At 36.4% G+C, this 21,531-nt stretch overlaps 1 long non-coding RNA gene and 1 pseudogene across 2 annotated transcripts in view; both read right to left on the bottom strand.

Moving 5' to 3' along the window:
- The window catches only part of LOC106976175 (uncharacterized), a 191,600-nt gene extending 170,749 nt beyond the window's left edge, over positions 1 to 20,851 (bottom strand). Inside the window, exon 1 of one of the 2 annotated variants that reach the window (XR_003422622.2) lies at positions 19,697 to 20,851. This is a non-coding gene — a long non-coding RNA (uncharacterized LOC106976175). The remainder of the gene's footprint in view (positions 1 to 19,696) is intronic. The other variant, XR_003422620.2, reaches the window with a different exon arrangement.
- Positions 6,468 to 16,096, bottom strand: LOC128314457 (F-box only protein 8-like; annotated as a pseudogene).
- Positions 20,852 to 21,531: the final 680 nt, after the last annotated feature.

The following is a 21,531-nucleotide window of genomic DNA, read 5'->3' as shown; positions in this document are numbered from 1 at the left end:
GTACAACACGAGGAGTGATGCCTAAATGGAAACTGTGAACTTCAGGTGATTATGAGTAAAATACTCAGGAGAGTCTTGCCTCAGGAATGGGGAATAATTAGCCCAATACTTAGCACTGCTCTAGAACCACCTAAAAAAAACACACACACACACAAAAGCAAGACCTAAATGGATTCACTGATTCTAGCTAACTAAACTTCCTCCTGGAGCAAAGATCAAAAATGTTTACAGAAAATCAAAACTAGATAGTACCATTTGAATATAAAATTTGACATGTTCGGCATCCAATCATAGAACCAGGCATGATAAGAAAAAGGAAAATATGACCTCTGATGAGGGGAAAAAACAATTATCGCAAACTGACAGAGCTTGACACAAATGTTATGATCTGTGGAAAAGGACATTAAGCTATATTATAACTGTATTACATGTGTTAAAAGAAAATAAACCCAAATTCTAGAGATAAAAACAATTTCCGAGATGAAAATATACACAGGGGGTGCCTGGGTGGCTTAGTCTGTTTAGCGCCCGACTCTTGATTTCAGCTCAGGTCATGATCTCGCAGTTCATGAGTTTGAGCCCCATGTAGGGCTCTGTGCTGATGGTACAGAGCCTGCTTGGGATCTCTCTCTCTCCCTCTCTCTCTGCCCTTCCTCCACACATGCACGTGCTTGCGTGCTCTCTCTCTTTCTCCCTCTCGCTAAATATAATAAACAATCTCAATAAATAAATAAATAAATACATAAATAATAAAAAAATATACACTGAATGAGATTAATGGAATATCATAGGTTGCAGTAGAAAAGATATGTCAATTTGAAGGCAAAAATTAGTGTGCAAAATGAAATATAAATAAATAGTTATCTACAAAAATTCTATAGTTGGCATTAACCTTCATATTGAAGATAATATGCTTTCACCTTAAGAATGGAACCAAAGCAAGAATATTTGCTTTTACCTTAAGATTAGAACCAAGGCTATGTTTATTTGCTTTTACTACTTCTATTCAACATAATCGTCTCTACACTCATTCAACACCCAGAAGTTTAAAGAGAAGAAGAAAACGTCTTGTTTTGCTCCTGTTTTCAAAGAAGATACTGATAATCTTGAGAAACGTAACAGAAAACCTTGGGGGAAGGGAAGGCGGAAAAAAAAATAGTTATAAACAGAGAGGGAGGGAGGCAAACCATAAGAGACTCTTAAATATGGAGGGAGAACAAACTGAGGGTTGTTGGGGGGGTTGGGGAGAGGGGAAAATGGGTGATGAGCATTGAGAAAGGCACTTGGGATGAGCACTGGGTGTTATATGTAAACGATGAACCCCGGGAATCTACCCCAAAAAACAAAAGCACATTTTACACACTGTGCAAATTTATTTGACAATAAATTATATTGAAAAATTAAGATGCTGATATTATTTTATTAATAGTTACAAGGTTTGCTGAAGGTCACAAGTAGCTTCTAGCAAATTAAGCAGATCTTTCAATTACAAATTTTACATTCTTATCATAAATCTTTAATATTATGATTTTTTTCTTATCTCACTTAAAGGTACTATATGTTCTCTCTTTTTTAATATATTAATATAGTGAATACTAAATCATCATTTAATATTGAGGTTTAACTCTCTTTTACCCTGAAATAAATGTTGAAAGAACACAATTAGTTTAATGTATTAATATTTCACTTATGGTCTTGATTTTTTGTTCATCATTAAATAGAACTGAATTTTTATTTATTTATTTATATTCAAGTTAGTTAGCATACAGTGTAGTATTGGTTTCAGGAGAAGAACCCATTGATGCATCACTTACATGTAACACCCAGTGCTCATCTCAACAAGTGCCCTCCGTAACGCCCATCACCCATTTATCCCATCCCCCACTCATTTCCTCTCCAGCAACTCTCAGTTTGATCTTTGTATTTAAGAGTCTTTTAGAGTTTGTCTCCTTCTCTGTTTTTATCTTATTTTTTTCTTCCCTTCCCCTATGTTCATCTGTTTTGTTTCTTAAATTCCACATATGAGCACAATCATATATTTGTCTTTCTCTGACTGACTTATTTTGCTTAGCATAATACACTTTATTTCCATCCATGTTGTTGCAAATGGCAAAATTTCATTCTTTTTGATCACTGAGTAGTATTCCATTGTATGTACGTATGTGTGTGTGTGTGTGTGTGTGTGTGTGTGTGTGTGTGTGTGTATCACTTCTTCTTTATTCATTCATCAATCAGTGGATATGTGGGCTCTTTCCATAATTTGGTTAATGTTGATAACACTGCTATAAACATTGGGGTGCATGTGCCCCTTCAAATCTGTATTTTTGTATCCCTTGGGTAAATACCTATTGGTACCATTGTTGGGTTGTAAGGTAGTTCTATTTTTAACTTTTTGAGAAACCTCAAAAGTGGTTTTCCAAAGTGGCTGCACCAGTTTGCATTCCCCCAACAGTGCAAAAGAGTTCCCCTTTCTCCACATCCTACCAACATGATGCTGAATATCTTTTCATGTGTCTCTAGCCAACTGGATGTCTTCTTTGGATAGTGTCTATTCATTTTTTCTGCCCATTTCTTCACTGTATTATCTGTTTTTTGGGTGTTGAGTTTGATAAGTTCTTTATAGATTTTGAATACTAACCCTTTATCCAATATGTCATTTGCAAACATCTCCTCCCATTGCGTTGGTTGCCTTTTAGTTTTGTTGATTGTGCCCTACACTGTGCAGAAGGTTTTTATTTTCATGAGGTCCCAATAGCTCACTTTTGCTTTTATTTCCCTAGCCTCCAGAGACATATCTAGTAAGAAGTTGCTCTCACCAATGTCAAAGAGTTTACTGCTTGTTTTCTCCTCTAGGATTTTGAGGTTTTCCTGTCTCGCATTTAGTTCTTTCATCCATTACAAATTTATTTTTGTATGTGGTATAAGAAAGTGATCCAGGTTCATTCTTCTGCATGTCACTGTCCAGGTTTCCCAGCACCATTTGCTGAATGGACAATCCTTTTTCCAATGGATACTTTTTCCTGCTTTGTCGAAGATTAGTGGCCATACACTGGTGGGTCTATTTCTGCGCCCTCTATTCTGTTCCATCGATCTATATGTCTGTTTTTGTGCCGGTACCATAGTGTCTTGATTGCAGCTTTTTAATTCAGCCTGAAGTCCAGAATTGTGATGTCTCTAGCTTTGCTTTTCTTTTTCAACATTACTTTCGCTATTCAGGGTCTTTTCTGGTTCCATACAAATTTTAGGATTGTTTGTTCTAGCTCCGTGAAGAATGCTTGTGTTATTTTGATAAGGATTGCATTGAATGTGTATATTGCTGTCGGTAATATAGACATTTTGACAATATTTGTTCTTCCAATTCATGACATGTGATGTTTTTTTCCATTTCATTATGTCTTTTTCAATTTCTTTCATAAGCTTTCTATAGTTTTCAGGGTACAGATCTTTTACCCCTTTGGATAGGTTTATTCCTAGGTTTTTTATAGTTTTTGGTGCAATTGCAAATGGGATCAGTTCTTGATTTCTCTCTCTTCTGCTTCATTTTTGATGTATAGAAATACAACTTATTTTTTATGTTGATTTTATATCCCTTGACTTTGTTGAATTCATGTATCAGTTCTAGCAGGTTTTTAGAGGGATCTTTCCAGGTTTTTCATATAGAGTATCATGTCATCTGCAAAGAGTGAAAGTTTGAATTCTTCTTTGTCATTTCGTATGCCTTTTATTTTTTAACGTTATTTGATTACTGAGGCCAGGAATTCCAGTACTATGAACAACAGTGGTGAGAGTGGACATTCCCTGTCATGTTCCTGACCTTAGGGATAATGTCAGGAACATGAACTTTTGTTTTTCCCCAATGAGAATGATACTAGATCTGAGCTTTTCATATATGTTTTTTTATGATGTTGAGGTATGTTACTTCTATCCCTACTTTCTTGAGGGTTTTTATCAAGAAAGGATGCTGTATTTTGTCAAATGCTTTTTCTGAGTCTTTGAAAGGATCATATGGGTCTTAGCCTTTCTTTTATTAATGTGGTATATCACAATGGTTGATTTGCAAATATTGAACCAGCCCTGCAGCCCAGAATTAAATCTCACTTGATCATGGTGAAACATTCTTTTAATGTACTGTTGAATTCAATTTGCTAGTATCTTGTTGAGAATTTTTGCATCCACATTCATCAGGTTTATTGGCCTGTAATTCTCCTTTTTAGTATGGTATTTGTCTGGTTTTGGAATCCAGGTAATGCTGGCTTCATTGAATGAGTTTGGGAGCTTTTCTTCCATTTCTGTTTTGGAATAATTTGAGAATAGGTATTAACTCTTCTTTAAATGTCTGGTAGAATTCCCCTGGGAAGCCATCTGGCCCAGGACTCTTATTTGTTGGGAGATTTTATTTTACTAATTCAATTTCTTTGCCGGTTTTGGGCCTGTTCAAAGTTTCTGTTTCTTCCCATTGAGTTTCGGTAGTGTGTGAGTGTCTAAAAATTTGCCCATTTTTTCCAGATTGTCCAGTTTGTTGGATTATTATATTTTATAGTATTCTTATAATTGTTTCTATTTCTGTGGTGTTGGTTGTAATTTCTCCTCTTTTAGTTTTTTGTTTTTTTTTTTTTTTTCTATTTGGGTCTTCTTTCCTTTTTTTATGAGAAATGTGGCTAGGGTTTACCAATTTTTTTGTTCTTTCAAAAACTAGCATTTAGTTTCATTGGTCTTCTACTGTTTATTTTTTGTTTGTTTGCTTATTTGTATGTTTGTTACTAAACTGCTTATTTCTGCTCTAATCTTTATTATTTCCTTTCTGCTGGCTTTAGAGTTTATTGGCTTCTGCTTTTCTAGCTCCTTTAGGAGTAAGGTTAGATTGTGTATTTGGATCATTCTTGCCTCTTAAGATAGGCCTGAATTTCAATGTGCTTTCCTCTTAGGACGCCATTGTTGCATCCCAAAGGGTTTGGACTGTCGTATGTTCATTTTCATTTGCTTCCATGTATATTTTTATTACTTGTTTAATTTCCTGGATAACCCATTCATTCTTTAATAGGATGTTCTTTAACCTCCATATATTTGAGAGCTTTCCAAATTTTTTTCTTGTGGTTGACTTCAAATTTCATAACATTATATTCTGAAAATATATATGGTATAATCTTGATCTTTTTGTACCTGTTGAGGGCTGATTTGTGACCCAGTGTATGATTTGTTCTAGAGAATGTTCCATGTGCACTCTAGAAAAATGTGTATTCTGCTACTTTATGATGAAATGTTCTGAATATATCTGTTAAGTCCATCTGGTCCACTGTGTCATTCAAAGTCATTGTTTCCTTGTTGATTTTCTGCTTACATGATATGTCCATTACTATAATTGGGGTAATAACATCTCCTATCATTGTAGTATTATTATCAATGAGTTTCTTTATGTTTGTGATTAATTAATCGATTTATTTATTTGTACCAAGTTGGAGGCAAAAGTAATTATAATTGTTAGGTTTTCTTGAGATAGATCCCTTAATTATGATATAATGCCCTTCTTCATCACTTGTTACAGTATTTGTTTTAAAATCTAGTTTGTCTGATATAAATATGGCTACTCTGGCTTTCTTTTGACCTCCATTAGCATGACAGATGGTTCCCCATCCCCTTGCAATCTTCAGGTGTGCTGACATCTAAAATGAGTCTCTTGTAGGCAGAATATAGACGGATTTGTTTTTTATCTGTTTTGATACCTTATGTCTTTTGATTGGGGCATTTAGTCCATTAAAATTTTTTTTTACATTTATTTATTTTTGAAAGACAGAGAGAGACAGAGCGTGAGCAGGAGAGGGGCAGAGAGCAAGGAAGACACAGAATTTGAAGCAGGCTCCAGGCTTCGAGTTGTCAGCACAGAGCCCAATGCAGGACTCCATCCACGAACCGTGAGATCATGACCTGAGCCGAAGTCGGATGCTTAACTGACTGAGCCACCCAGACGCCCTGCATTTAGTCCATTTATATTGAGAGTAATTATTGAAAGATGCCATTGTGCTATCTGTGCATTGGTGATTCTGGTGATGTTTTCTGGTCTGCTGCTTTAGTCTTTTTTTTTTTCCTGCACTACAGAGTCCCCCTTAAAATTTTTTCCAGGGCTGGTTTAGTGGTCACAAATTGTGTTAGGTTTTTTTTTGTTGTTGTTGTTGTTGTTGTTGTTGTTTTTCCCCCTCTGGGAAAATCTTTATCTCTCCTATTCTGAATATAGCCTTGCTGGATTAAGGATTCTTGGCTGCATATTTTTCCTATTCAGCACATTGAATATTCCCTGCCACTCCCTTCTGGCCTGACAAGATTCACTGGACAGATCTGCTACTAACCTTATGTGTCTACCTTGTTACTTTGTAGGTTAAGTACCTTTTGTCCGTAGCTGCTTTCAGAATTCTATCTTTATCCTTTTATTTTGCAAGTTTCACTATGATACATTATGTGTCAGTCTGGTTGTTGTTGTTGTTGTTGTTGTGGCTGTTTTCCCCAAGGAATTCTCTGTGACTCTTGGACTTGAATGACTGTTTTCTTTGCCAAATTAGGGAATTCTTAGCTATAATTTGTTCAAATAAGACTTCTGCTCCATTTTCTTGCTCTTCTTATTCTGGAATCTTATGATATGTATATTGTTTCATTTCATAGAAGCACTTAGTTCTCTAAGCATCCCTTCAGGATTTAGCAATTCCCTTTCCCTCTTTTTTTTTTTTTTCAGTTTCATTATTTTCCATAATTTTATCTTCTAATTCACTTATTCCTTCTGCTGATTATTCAGTCTTCACTGTCATTGTATCTAGTTCATTTTGCATATCAGCTATAGCATTTTTTAATTCATCCTGACTAGTTATTCAGTGTTTGATCTCTGCAGCAAGGGTTTCTCCGGTGTCTTCTGTGTTTTTTTCAAGCCCAGCTGGTAGCCTTATGACTATTGTTCTAAATTCTTGTTTATATATATTGCTTATATCTGCTTTGAACAAGTCCTTGCCTGTGATTTCAAGAAGAAATCTTCTTGACCTTTCTTTTGGGGAGAATTCCTCCATCTTGCCATTTTGGTTAAGTTTCTGTCTTTTGCATGTTTTAAAAGCTTATTATGTTTCCTGCACCTGAGAGTACTGCTATATTAAAAAGTGATCATACACTGTCCAGGGCCTGGCACTCCAGGGAGTGTTTCTTGTGTGTGCTTTGTCGCAATCTGCTGTTGTGTTTTGGTTGCTCTGTCCCACTGATCAGTCCGCTGCAGAGCTCCTCCTTGGTTGCAGTGGTGGAGTGTTTGAACCTTTAACTAGGTGTGCTTTGATTTGTTTTTTGAGGTAACCCTGGGGGAAGAGAGGAGGGAGTGAAGCCTGATCCCAAAAGAAGAGGAAAAGGAAAGGGGAAAAATAAATAAAAAGAGAATTAAAAAAACAAAAACAAACCCAAAACTATAAGGCTGATTTCAACGATTAAGAAAGGAAAAAAAAAATAGGAAAAAAAGCCAGGAAGAGAAAAAAGAAGGAAAAAGAAAATAATACAAAAGTCTTATCAACAAGAAAAAAAGGAGAGAGAGGAAAGGAAATGAAAAACAAAATAAAACAAAAAAGAGAACAATGAGCTCAATTCCAAAAGAAAAAAAAAGGAGAAAAAAAGAAAAAGAGAGTTTTCTATTGGTTCCTGGGTGTTGGTTGTGCTGGTCTTCTGGAAGAGAGGCAGGCTTTGTGGGCTCAGAGTCAGTCTTGCCCCTGTAAACCAGCAGTGGCAGGCATGGGGGAGGGGGGTGAGAGGGGGGAGGGCAGGGTTTAGTGTTAGCTGGTTCTGCCTTCACCAGGGGCTGCTATGTTGCTCTCTGAAGTCCCACCATGGTGGTGGTGGTGGGGAAAATAGCACCACCCCAATATCTCATCCCTGGTCCAGGGATCACAACTCCTGCTGTTCAGGCAGCCCTCACAGAATAGCAGGGGGAGTCAGCTCATCCTGCACCAAACCTCTCCTGCATTTTTTCTTTGGTGCGCAGCAGGGATTCAAAACCTGAAGTCTTAAAAGACACGGCACAGCACAGATCTTCTCCCCTTCTCCAACCTGCTGGTGAAAGGCATTTGGCTGGCACCTGCAGGGTCTTTTGTCCCTGATGAGGCAATAAACGCTCTTCCAAAAGTACTCCAGGAAGGGGATTATTCTTTCCCAGTGTGCCCCAGAGATCACTACAGCACAGTCCACACTCCAATGCCAACTCCCACCTCCCCAGGAGTGCCTGCCATGGCTCTGCTCTGGTGAAAGTATCGCACTTCCAAAATCTCAGTTGCAGCTCAAAAAGCTGTTTGCAAAAAAAGAACTGGGACACTCAGTACTTTTTACTCTCCAGTCCATGGTACAGAAAGGTTTTTCTCTTATGCTAAGTTGATGCCACACTATATCAATCCCTTTCTCTTTCTCTCCTTTTTTTCTCTTCACAGAAAGGGTTCCCTCCTCTCAGTGGCTCTGGTGTTCCCTCCCTCCCCAGTTTACATTCACCCACCTCACACCTGCCATGCTGTCTCCTTCCAACTGTGGAGAACTTTCTGCCATTTGTTGACAAATTTCTTGGGTCTTCAAAGTGATCTGACCTCAATACAGCTGTGTTGAGGGACGAGGAAAGGCCAGAGTCCCCCTACTTCTTCACCATCTTGACTCATCCTCCCAGAACTGATTTTTTATACTTTGATATTGTCAGAATTTTTAAAAAATCAAGTTTATACATAAACTATGAGAGAAGCTGAGAGGTGTTCCTTGTCCTTTCACAAGCCATTGTAGGGATTCTCAATTCTTGGTGAGATGGAAACCTATTGGTAGTCTATTATACAGAAATGAAGCATGAACAGAATCACACTTTTGACATGAAAATTCTGGTATGTTAAAAATACACTGCAAAACGGGTAGAGACAAGGACGAAGAACAGAAAAGTCACTTGGGAAACTATTGCAATAATCCAGATGAAAAATAATGGTGGCTCAGGTCAAAGATTTAGTCCTCAACAGTTAGAAAAGAGTTCCCACTAATTTTAGAAATTTTCTAAAACATCTGTAGATGGACCATGTGTGGAGGCAGTGGAATAAACATATTAGAAGCTCGGTTTTGAGTATAGTCAATTAGATACGTGTGTTAACACATTCCAGGTGAAGATGTCAAAGGGGTAACTGTCTATATGAAGCTGGATTGCAGGGGAAAGAAGATTGCAGGTATATAATTGGGAAGCATTAACATATAAATGACATTTAAAGGTCACCAAGGGAATTAGGATAAATAGAAAAGAAAAGAAGTCCAGATACTGATCCCCCGTAAGCCCAAACAGTGTGACTGAGAGTCAAGGAGGAAGCAGTCAAGGTGCAGGAAAGAATTATATTTTTAGAAAGAAAAAAAAAACCAACAGAGAGTATAATTTCCTCAAAGCTACAAACACATCAAATGATGATAGTAGATCAAATAAAATAAAACAGAGAAATAACCATGGAAATCTGTTATTGGGATTCATCGGTGACCTTGAGAAAAGCCCATTTTGGTTGAGTGTTGGCAACAAAAGCCTGTAGGTGGAGGTTCAGTAGAGAATGGGAAAAGATAAATTGGAAAAAGTGAGTATAGACAAGGAGATAAGAGGAGCAGTCCTGGAAGGGATGTAAAGTTAAGAAAGGTGTTTTTATCGTTGTTGTTATTTGTTTGTACAAAAGAAGTTCATGTCTATGTACTTAGGGAAGATTCCAGTAGAGAGGGAAAACTTGGTGACAAGAGAAAGGGAAAATTGCTGAGCAAAGACATTGTCTGTGATAGATGATGTGATCTAGTTCACAAGGTGAGAGGGTGAAGATGTGTGGCAGAGAAGGACAATATACAAGTCCAGATGCAGGTGGATTATTGGAAGTAGTGGTGGGGGCTTGTGGAAAGTCTCTTCTGATTGTCCTTATTTTCTCAGTGAACTAGGTGGCAAGGTCATTAACTGAGGTAGTAGGGAATGGGCTGGAAATATGAGGGAAAAGAAGGGATGAAATACTTGTGGGGAAACTTCTGAGTATAAATGGAATAGTGAAATGTAATATTATTGTCAAGCAACTTGAAAGCACATAATCAAGGTTTATGATTAGGAATTTTAATTGAGAGCAGGCTATGGGTATGGGGGTGTAGGGGGGGGTGCGTGGGTGTGTGTGTGTGTTCTAGCCACATGTGGTGTACAAGTGTATATGTGGAATAACAAAAGGTTAGCAACTCTTTCCATAATATAATGATGAAATCAGAGAAGGTTGAGAAGTTTGGAATTATAAGCTAGTAAAAGAGAATGAGGTCACGCTAGGTGTGAGGTACAGAGAAAATGTTAGGATCAATGTTTTGTAAGTGTTCTGGGTTGAACTGTGTCCCCCAAAAGATACGTTCAAGACCTAACCCCTGGTATCCATGAATGTGACCACATTTGGAAATAGTCTCTGCAGATGTAATCAAATTAAGATGCGGTCATGCTAGATTAGGGTGGCCCTAATGTAATAACTGGTGACCTTATAAGAAAAGGAAATCTGAAACAGACACAGAGGTAAGACAGCCATGTGAAGACACAGGTGGAGAATGGCATTATGCTGCCACAAACTAAAAAGCACCAAGAAGCCTAGAAACCACCAAATCTAAAAAAGGCAAGGAAGGATGCCTCTGCATGGCCCCGCTGACCCTTGATTATGGACTTCTTAACTCTTGATTATGGTCTCCAGAATTGTGACAGAATAAATGCCTGTTGTTTGAAACCGCACAGTTCATGATACGTTGTTATATAGCAGCCCTGGTGAACTAACACAGTAAGTCAGAGCAACATCAAAGTTGTAGCCGAACCAGAGATATTTAGCCATGGAGACAGGAAGTGATGGCTGGACCGCTCAGGATGGAGTGCTTATCTATGGCAGAGTGGTAGATGGAATGTGAAGATCATCGGATAAGAGAACTTCAAGAAACTGAGATGCCAGGGAATTGCAAGGATTATCTTTGTGGATGTTAAAATCATCAAAAATGAAGCCAATAGTGACATTAGAGAGAATGATGCAAATGTGGAAGTCCAAATATGACACTAACACTGGAAACTGATTTTAGGGTTTTAGATGACAACAAAAAAGAGGAAAATGGGTAGAATCCTCTGATGACATAAGATTTAAAGCTGACATTATTTTGTATGTTTAAAAGCATCATTCAATTGGTAACAATATGTATTCTTCAAACTGAATTTGTGTGTAGCCTTATATTTGACATTTATCCATATAAATATATGTTCACCAATTTCTGCCATGTAGTAGACCATTGAAAGCTACGCCAGATTATTTATCAATTCCCCTGTTAATAGATGTCTGTTTTTTCTAGTTCTTAATATTAAAAGCAAAACTCTCTTCATTGTTTTTTTTTGTTTTTATCTGACTGCACCTATAATTTTGTGTCCATTATTTTATTATTTATTTATTTATCTATTTAGAGAAAAAAAGAAAGACTTTAGTCAAAATCTTTACAATAAAATAATTATAATTACAAATGGAATGGAAATGAATAGTTTTCCAAGCAAATCTAATATACAAACAAGCCATCTTTTAGAGTAAAATGCCAGTTTAACATTCTTAAACAGCTGTGTGAGACAATGGCTCTGCTTTGTGCGAAACACGATAAGCAAAATTAAGAAAAAACTCTGCAAAATTCTTTAGTTACTCAAGGAAATTGCCTAAAAAGAAAATAGTACAAGAAAAAAAAAAAAAGAAGTACATTCTAGTATTTGATTTGTATACAGAGGCTAGCATGACCAGCACTGATGTAAGCCTCATACCTGCTAAATAAATCTTTGGGTAGTTTCAGTTTGAAGTTAATAGCTGAAGTCCTAGAAACTGTGCTTTTCTGCAGCCACATGGCCAAAAAGGTAGATGTTATCATAAAGGTGCCCTACAAAATCTTCACTAATGTGTTGAGCAGCACGACAGATATTTCAAATAAATTCTTTTTGACATTTTATTCTTTACATGAAGTCTAGTGAGGTCAAGGGAAAGTAGAATCAATGAGCAGCACAGTATGTAGACAACATCAGGACTGAGGCCGAGTTCTCGCATTAAATCGGGGTTACAAGCACAGAATCTATGTGAGAACTTTGTTATGAGACTTTCAAGATACTCCTCATGCTCTTCAGAGGCGTTGATATGACGAAATAATTCTCTCGGTGCATTGGGCAAGAATTGATTTCTAAAATTATGCAACATTACAGGGTCATCCAAGACATCTCTTTTTCATCAAGATAGAGTCTCCTTTTTTAGTATTCTTGTACACAAGATAAACTTTGCTATTTCCCTTGGTGACTCATCTAGGATACCCTTGGACATAAAGTAGTTTATTCCCTCCTCTGGGTTGGCATTAAAAGTGAGGCTACCTTCATCCAGCCGCATATACAATTTTCTGAAAGCAAATCCTAGGGGAGGGTTCTTACTATACATGGAACAGTGACCCTAAGTGGATTGACGCAACTCTCGCCAGAGAAGTTCATCATTTGCAAGGTCCTGCCAAACGCATGACCCTAGGCAGAAGTCCGTTGCATTCAGGTAGGACAGGAGGGTAAAGCTTAGCTCGGGGCCATTTCCAGATTAATGAATTTTTCCTGATCTTTAGCTTCCTGTGCCTTCAAAGGATGATATATATCAATGCCTCCTTGGACTTGTTTACGACGACAACCGGTGTTTGACGACCATCCTGCTCTGCTGTCTGCTGAAGTAGCTGGGCTCTCTATGGCCTTCCTGCTGTAGCTGCTGGTCTCCCGCCACTCTCCACAGCCCCTCACCAATCTGCAAGCTGTTGGAAACAGGCTCACGTGACTCTGGAGGTGGGGAAGCGGGGGCGGGCGAGTGGGGGGCCGGCATGGAATCTGTAGGTCAGGCTATCAGGAAAGACAGGCTGGAAGTCTCTGGAATGGGCTGAAACTGCCCTCCGCAAGCAAATTTCTTCTTCTGGGCCTGCCATTATTTTAAAATTGTGTCTCCTGTCTTTCTTGGCTGGCCTGTCCTTTCTGAATTTTGTTTCCCTTTTATTAGCCTTTGCAAAAACCTGGCTTTTTTTTTTTTTAATATATATTCTTTGTGTTTTCTTTGTTTCCTAGAAGTGATAATTTATTATTTTTTTATCGTATTTATTTGCATATTTCTAGACGTTGTGGGAGCACTATTATGGATATTATTTCACTGTTTGATGTAGAATAAACACTTATGTCATTTATTCTGATTTTTCTCAATTTTTAAAAAAATTCACTTGAGATTTTAAATTTCTATGGTTTTTGCTACATTTCACAAGTATAGATATCCTCTCCCTTCAGTTATTAATATGTTATAATTTCCAGTGAGTTATTCTTTGAATTCAGTTTTAACTAATAACATGGAGAATGTTACATACGCTTTCAATTGTATGTTTTGTTTTGCTTCTTGCATGCCCCTTTTTTCTTCTAAGCTTTAGGTCTTTTTTGTTGAGATTCATCTTCTACTAATTCCTTCAACAGTGTTAAAGCCTCTTATGCTTTTGTATACAAATATTTTTATTTCCTAGTCAGTCCTGAATCACAGACATTCAGCTAGAAGTATACAGTGTCTGCCTGATAAATTATTTTTTGCCATTAATGACTCCCTTTATCTGTATAAAAGTATATTAATTGTATATTAACATTATTATATGTGTAATACTTGGCTGATCCCTTCCCATTTCTTGAATTTTAAACTTTCTTAGTCATTATATTTTAGGTATGATTCTTTTAAATAAAATTTGTTACTTTATCAGACCTAACATTCTCTGTATTTAAAGAGGCAGATTTATATTTGGACATATTTCAATCAATTTGTTTTGTTTTGTAGACCTACTCATCATGTTTTCTTTGTTCTTTTTACTTTATTTTGACTTCTTTAAAACTGATACACTTTTATCTATTTTCTTTTCCCCATTACAATTTCGGTTGTTATTTGTATTCCAAATTTTGTGTATGTGTACCTGACACTTTTTACCTCTTTCTAGAAATAGATCACTCTTCATTGTACAACTTAATGAATTTTCACAAAGTGAGCATGTCCTTATAACCAGCCTCCATTTAAGAAGCCAAAGATTCCAAGCATTCCAGAAAATCCTTGGTGCTTCCTGCCAGTCACTATCTGTAGCTGCTTAGCTTTCTGTGTGGCATGTTAACCTAATTCCTTAAATTCATCCCCCAGTTAACAAATTCTCTGTTCAGCTCCAACTAATCTCTGTAGTCTTTCTGTTGAGTTTTCAGTTCCATTTTTGTACACGTACTATTCACAAGTTCTATTTTATTTTTTCACATTTGTTCTTTTCTTCCTTTATTAGCTCTTCGATTGTTTTAAGTCAATTAGCTCTTCAATAGTGTATATTTAATGGTATCCTGATTATTCTCCTATTTTAGCTTTTAATTTCAATTTCCATTTCTTGCAACTACTATCACCCTCATGGAGGCTCCCTTGTCATGTTTTAAAATTGAGTTTTATGAGTTAATTTTCATTTTCATCAACCTTTTTTTTTCACATCTCATCATATTCTTTCAGTTTCCTTGTTTCTGACAAGGTTATATAGATTTCAGTATTCTAGGGGAAATTTTAGGTGAATATTATCAATTTGAAAGCCGGGTTTAGACCTGTTTGGCCCCAAGCCTTTGATTTTTCCTAGCTGCCTTTATACCTTTTTACTCAAGACTGTAGAACAGAACAGAAATTTTATGGCCACATCTTTGTTTGTGTATAGAGTTTTTCCAGTTCACTTTTAATGGATGGAGAATATCTATGAAAAGATTTTCAAGCAGTATTTTACACAGCCTGAGGCCATTTTTTTTTTTTGTCTTCCTGGGTAGATTAGAAGGCTAGGCTTCAGCCTCTAAAGCCTGAATATACGGTCAAAATCTCTATGGGCTATAGGGCCATCAACACACACCATGTTAATTTTTATTATTCTTTGTACTCCTGAATCTTTCCTTTCATTCCTTTGTGTTTGACTAGATATTATTTTTTAGAGTGTTATTGTACATACAATCTCATCTTAGTAGCAGATAGGAAATTCTCTGAGTCAGCTTAGGGCATCGTGTTTTTAATAAAAGAAAGGAGTAGAAACACTCGACTAACTTTTCCTATTAAAGACAGTAGGCGGCTGGACTCATCTGTGTCTCCTTTACTGTGCTGAATCCTCATGACCCCTATTCTCTTTTGCGCATTTCTCACTAGCCTCTGTTGTTACTCCCCAAACAACCAGAGACCTAATCTCCTCACTCATATGTGGCAGTTCTTCCATTTCACTCCAAACACCAAAACTCTTTCCTGAACTTCAGTTTCATCAAATGTAATTCCCAGGAATAATTTCTCTAATTATAGACTTAGGAAAATCAACTTACCACTCTATTTTTAAAAATTAGTTTTTAAACGTTGATTTTTCAACAGCATATTGTAGAAAAGACACTCTCATTGTTAGAGAAAACAAAAACAAAAACAAAAAGCCCATGGGGCGCCTGGGTGGCTCAGTCGGTTGAGTGACCAACCTCGGCTCAGGTCACGATCTCGTGGTTTGTGAGTTCGAGCCCCGCATCGGGCTCTGTGCTGACAGCTCAGAGCCTGGAACCTGCTTCTGATGCTGTGTCTCCCTCTCTCTCTGCCCCTCCCCCACTCGTGCTCTGTCTCTGTCTCAGAAATAAATAAACATAAAAATTGAGCAACAACAACAACAAAAGCCCACAAAAGACCTAACATGCTCTATAAGATTTATAACTCCAAGGTAAGAAAGGACTGGAAAATCATGCACACAAAGCTGTAAGGAGACATAAAACTATCATGAAAACCATGGTTACACCACAATCCTTGATTAGCTGGAATAGCAGTTTGGTATACATCTTATACCATACGTAAAGCCATTAGTCAGCAGAGTGAAATCATTCCAATACTGATTAGAATGATTCAGTTTACTGCAAATTGAAATCATCCGATTTGCTGATTTCAGATTTTCATATTTACTTTCTTTTGCTCATATGTTCTCTAGAGTCAAAGAGTTTTCCTATATGATTTCTTCAAGCTATTTGGTTTAATGTTTCAAAACTATGATCATTAAAAGTGAGGCTTTTTTGCTTCGGATTCTGTGTCTCCCTCTCTCTCTGCCCCTCACCTGTTCAGGCTCTGTCTCTCTCTGTCTCAAAAATAAATAAAAAACATTAAAAACAATTTTTTTTTAAAAAGTGAGGCTTTTTGTCGCACAACATTGTGAATGTACTCAATGCCACTGAATTGTGCACCTCAGAAGGTTAATTTTATGTTATGTGAATTTCACCATAATAAAAAAAAAGTGGGATTTTTCTCATCACCAATGTTGACAGAGTAGAAACAATTAATTTCTACGTATGCACTGAATTCACTCCTGACTTAGTCCTTGCTTAAGTTCACACTTAAGCAAGAGGTGGAAATAAGACCTCTGAGAGACTGTGTCTGGCATCCCCTCATTTTTGCACCCAATTTCCCATTAATATGTACATTCTATTAATATGCACATTAATACGCACGCTACTACCTGATTTTCACCTGTGCCATTCCAGGAACAGCTCTAACGACAGTTTCCCTGTTTGACAAATACCTTAAGTGTTCTGCAGTATTAAAAGTGGAGATAAAAAACTTCCTCTTGGGGCACATATTCATGTCGGTTAAGCGTCTGACTCTTGATTTCAGCTCAGGTCATGATCTCCAGGTTCGTGAGTTCAGGCCCCACATGAGGCTCTGTGTGCGGTGTAGAGCCTGCTTAAGATTCTCTCCCCCTTGCTCTCATGCTCTCTCTCTCTCTCTCAAAACAAAATTAAATGAATGAATGAATAAATAAATAAACCTCTGAATACTCTAAGAAAATTCAATTAATATAAACTCCATGAGACAAAGACCATATTAGCTATTCCACAAATATATTAATTGGATGAATTAATGAATCAAAAAGTGTATTTTACTAACATATTTGGCATCTGTATTTTTATTCAGGACATCAAAAATGTTATCTTTCCTATATTTCTAAGATAATGTTAAGACACTACTTACATATTTGTTCAATGGTTTGTATATGCAACAGATAAATTTTGTGTTATGAAATAGTCTGTTCGCTCTTCCTTGCTTCTGTCAGTAATTCTGAACTGAGTTGCAGCCAAATTACTATTATTACTTCTTAGATGTATAAAAGCTCTCTTTAGACCAACGTCAATGTTTTTTATTCTAACATTACTTTTTTAAAAGGGAAATTACTACTACCAAACTGACAGTTAAGGAAGGAAGAAATGTTGTAATCAGTTATGGGCATTGCATTAAATAGTGAGTAATAATACTGTTTATTTGAAAAGAAACTATTTGCACCTGCATGCTTTCATTTGGCTGTATATAGATATCTTTTTAAAATTATGCGATGATTATAATATTTGCTGTATTAATAAAATATCCCACTTTTTGCAATTATAAAAGAGTATAAGGTATTTATTAATTCAGCTACACTTAGAATCAAATATTTTGTGCAACGTCATGACTTAGAAGATTTTCCCCAACTTCTGACCAACACTATGTGATAGTCAAGATAATGAAATTATAGCTCTACTCTCTTTTTCACAGGATTTTAAGTTAGTATCAGTTTGTTTTGCCCTATTATTTTTATTGTGAAAGTTTAGCTTTATCATCAACTTATTTTGCTTTTCCACTTCTTAGCCATTACTGGAACATAGTACATTTTATTATATATCTTTATATATATAATAAGATATTATGTATCTTTATTATATTGTCATTGTCATTTTAATCAATCTCTCCCTTCTGCTAGTTTTATGCTCTAAGTTGATTCAAACATTCTGACTTTCAAGCCATTCTATTTTTCTACTACTTTTCTGAATAAATTGCTTGTACCTGTATTCTCTTCTTCCCCTAGGTCACTGCAATTAATTAAAAGAAAAGCAGACATGCTTTTAAGTATTCTTTCTTTAATTCGATCTATCTTGGCTAGAGGATATTTGGATGCTGACAATTTGGTTCCAAGTTTCTGTAAAACAGTGAGTAAAGCTGGGCTCAGTCACCATAGCAACACCAAGAGAGAAGCATCCCCTCAGGAAGCGTGGCTCTAATTTTTCACTCCAGAAATTGGTTTATCCTCATACCATCAACTACCTTGACCAAGTCTTTGTAGAAACTCACTTTACTGTTGACACATTAAACAGTGAATTCAGGATGACAATTATTTAGAAGAATATAAATGCAAATATTATTTCACAATTTGGAATAAGAAAAAAATATAAGAAAAAAATATTAAAAATCAATATCGCTCTATTTTGGGGAGTCTTTATTTCCTCTTCACAGATATTCAGAAAAAAATTACTGCCACTGAACTGTTTTACCCTGGATCTCCTACTCATTTAAAATTCCACAAAATGGGGCACCTGGATGGCTCAGTCAGTTAAGTGTCCAACTCTTTATTTCTGCTCAGGTCATGAGTTCACAGTTCATAGGATTGGCCTTGCATGGGGTTCCCTGCTAACAGTGCAAGGCCTACTTGAGATTCCCTTTCTCCCTCTCTATCTGCCCTTACCCCACTTGTGTGTGTGTGTGTGTGTGTGTGTGTGTACATGTGCATGCGTTCTCTGTCAAAAATAAAGTTTAAAAATATAACATTTAAAAATATAATAACACAAAATGCTGCATTTTTTTTACCATTTTGCATGTAAATTAAGCAGAATGCTTCCCTATTGTACAAATGTACTATAAAGATATATGTTTACCTCATATCTCTGATGTTTCAATAGAATTTACCTTCTCTGTGACTTTGTAAGTGTCACCTTGGCAAACTTATGCCAACTGAGTTATTTTTATCAACAAGGGAGGATTTGTTTAGACATATAAATGGTCTTAAAAACATTAGTATAAAGTTACATTAATGTGAATTCAGGGAATAAGAATGGGTTCAAATTCTAGCCTCAGCATTTAGTACTTGCATGAGTTTTCCCAAATTATTTGACTTTCCTAAATCTAAGTTCCCACTGACTTCATGGGATGCCATCTGTTGTGCAGTTCAGAGCCCAGGAAGTCATATACGTGAGCCAAAGAAACGTTTCTGTTATTCTCTTGAATGTGACTGGTAATACCTCATTATTGTGTCTTTTTTGTGGTGGAAATGGATGGCTAAATTATGTAATTAATGTATTTACAAAAATGTCTTGAACCCCGTACCTTCCCAATGATTACGGAATATTAGCGTTATTAGCTTTTAACCCTCATCTACTTTTGCTGCACAACTACTTTGAAAATACTTTAAACTCTATTATCCAATATTTCACAAGCTCTGATTAATCCATTACCTGCCACCATTTATTTTATCTACCCTGTGTCAGAAGTAGCATCAAAATCTGTTATGCAACCCGTACAAAATAAAACAAATTAGAAATCTGAGACATAACCTTTACACAGTAGTTTGTGAAAAATACTTTACTTTTGTGAGGAATAATTAACCATATTGCAATATCTGTGATCTATAAACCTATGATTATTCACATGTTAACTTCATCTGACAATATCATTTCCGATAATACTGTATAGCTTCAATACCCTCTAGAACAGATTATATGAAGACACAACAGAAATCTACTAAGCATTACTTCATTGCTCTAAAATAATTCATCATAATTAACACATAATTGCAATAATTAACTTACCCTTGCTCTGCCTCAGTCTCTTCTTGAGTGTTTTATGTTGGAGATGAAATGATATACTCCATAGAGAAAACTTTTTACTGAAAACAAATTTAATTTGAGGTCAAGAGAAGAAAGACGAAAGAAAAGGCACAGTGTAACTATTCGTGTGGAGTTGTCCAATGTCCTTTGTGCTTCTTAGTTGTCTTTCAAAAGGGTCAGATTGAAAGGAGGTTTGGGGATCATCTCTGATTTGTAGTATTTGTTCTGAATTGTCTGGAATTCTATTTGTTTTCTCGCCCAGTGCTGACATGGGGTTGATGGCTGTAAGTTTCTTGTCATTGTCCCCACAGGATCCTTTTCCTTATCAGCTCTTGGCAGATTGTGACCATTTAAGGAAAGACTTCTTTACTGGTTTATCAACCTTATTTTCATAGCTTCTCATTTCCAAATGTCAAAAAGTATTATGTACATTTAAAAAATGCACTCATCCATGCCAGGCAATTGTAAGTGAAATTGTATTTTAAGTGATACAGCAAACAAAAGTGACCTTGGTAAGTCTCACAGCTCGTCAGAAATATGACTATTTCTTCAATTCGAGTTTTATTTAAAGAACTCTAGAGCTAAGCTTAAGGGAGGTGGACTGTTTTTAGAAGAAAAAAACTAGAAAATGATAGCTTACGATTTTAAAGCCCATCAACTCACACTATTATAAAAACCCACCAAGCCGTGTGGGGGGACAGAAGAGCTAAACTGCACATAATAAACAGCAAAACAAAACCTTATAAGGGAGAATAGCATAAGTCAGAAAGGAAAGAACCCCAACCCCAAACCTTGCAATGTTCCCTTTGACTCACTGCTAATCACAAACAATTCCAGTGATTTACTACCAAACAAGGCAAGAATTCAGGATCCCCATGTTGAGGATTTACTCTACGATGCAGCTTATGAAAACAGGGAACCAATTTGCCATCAGAAAAAAGTGTGCACTAACCAGAAATTTCTTGAGAAAATATTGCCAGATTGGGTAATAGCTTTGTGAATAAGCCTGGAAAGTAGAGGGCTTTATGGAGCTTAATAATCAAGACAGACTCTGGGAGTTGAACAAAATGCCTTTTGTCTTCAGTCATTTGCATAACAGCAGTTTTTTATTTTAAAAGGTTTCATGCTGAAACTAGAAATGCTCTAAAAAGAGAAACAGTGAGAATCCCCATTTTGAAAACAAGCTGAGTAGGAGTGAAACTATCGCCAAGTGGTCTGGCTGCATCTCAGGATTGTTGTAAAAATAAGTTATGGTGAACTCAGGCCTGAGTCAAAGGCTATGGACACAGGGGTCAGGATAATGGCTGAGTACTGAGGAGCACATTCCATTCCCATTGCTATGAAAATAGAAAGCAAGTATGAAGAATGACGTTTTGGTGGGTGCAGAGAATTGCAGGCAGTTCCGTTACTGAGTGGAAGGTTTGCTTTTTCCTCCTGAAGAAAGGATACATAAAATGGTGCACCTTTCCCTTCAGATTCATAAAGCATCAGACGTGTGCATATTACTAACAACATCATGATAATATCACTGCCCTATGCAATTGTTTTTTATGGAAATGAGTACCAACAATTAAAGTGGATCACTTCTTACAAGTATTAAAAACTTTACATCCTTGTAACATGTACTTTATAATACAAGAACTCCTTTAAACTTGAATAGACAAATTTTGCAAAAAAGTTTTAGCTTGCAGACCAAATATAATATGACTGCCAAATCATAAGCTTTAACACAAAATACAACTTTTTAAATTCTCAAATTTTAAATTCTTTAAACACTTTTTTAGATATAGTTCATAACCAGTTGACTATCTCAAAAT

Source organism: Acinonyx jubatus, chromosome B1, assembly GCF_027475565.1.
Source record: "Acinonyx jubatus isolate Ajub_Pintada_27869175 chromosome B1, VMU_Ajub_asm_v1.0, whole genome shotgun sequence".
Classification (NCBI taxonomy): domain Eukaryota; kingdom Metazoa; phylum Chordata; class Mammalia; order Carnivora; family Felidae; genus Acinonyx; species Acinonyx jubatus.
This window is presented reverse-complemented; position numbering and strand designations above follow the sequence as displayed.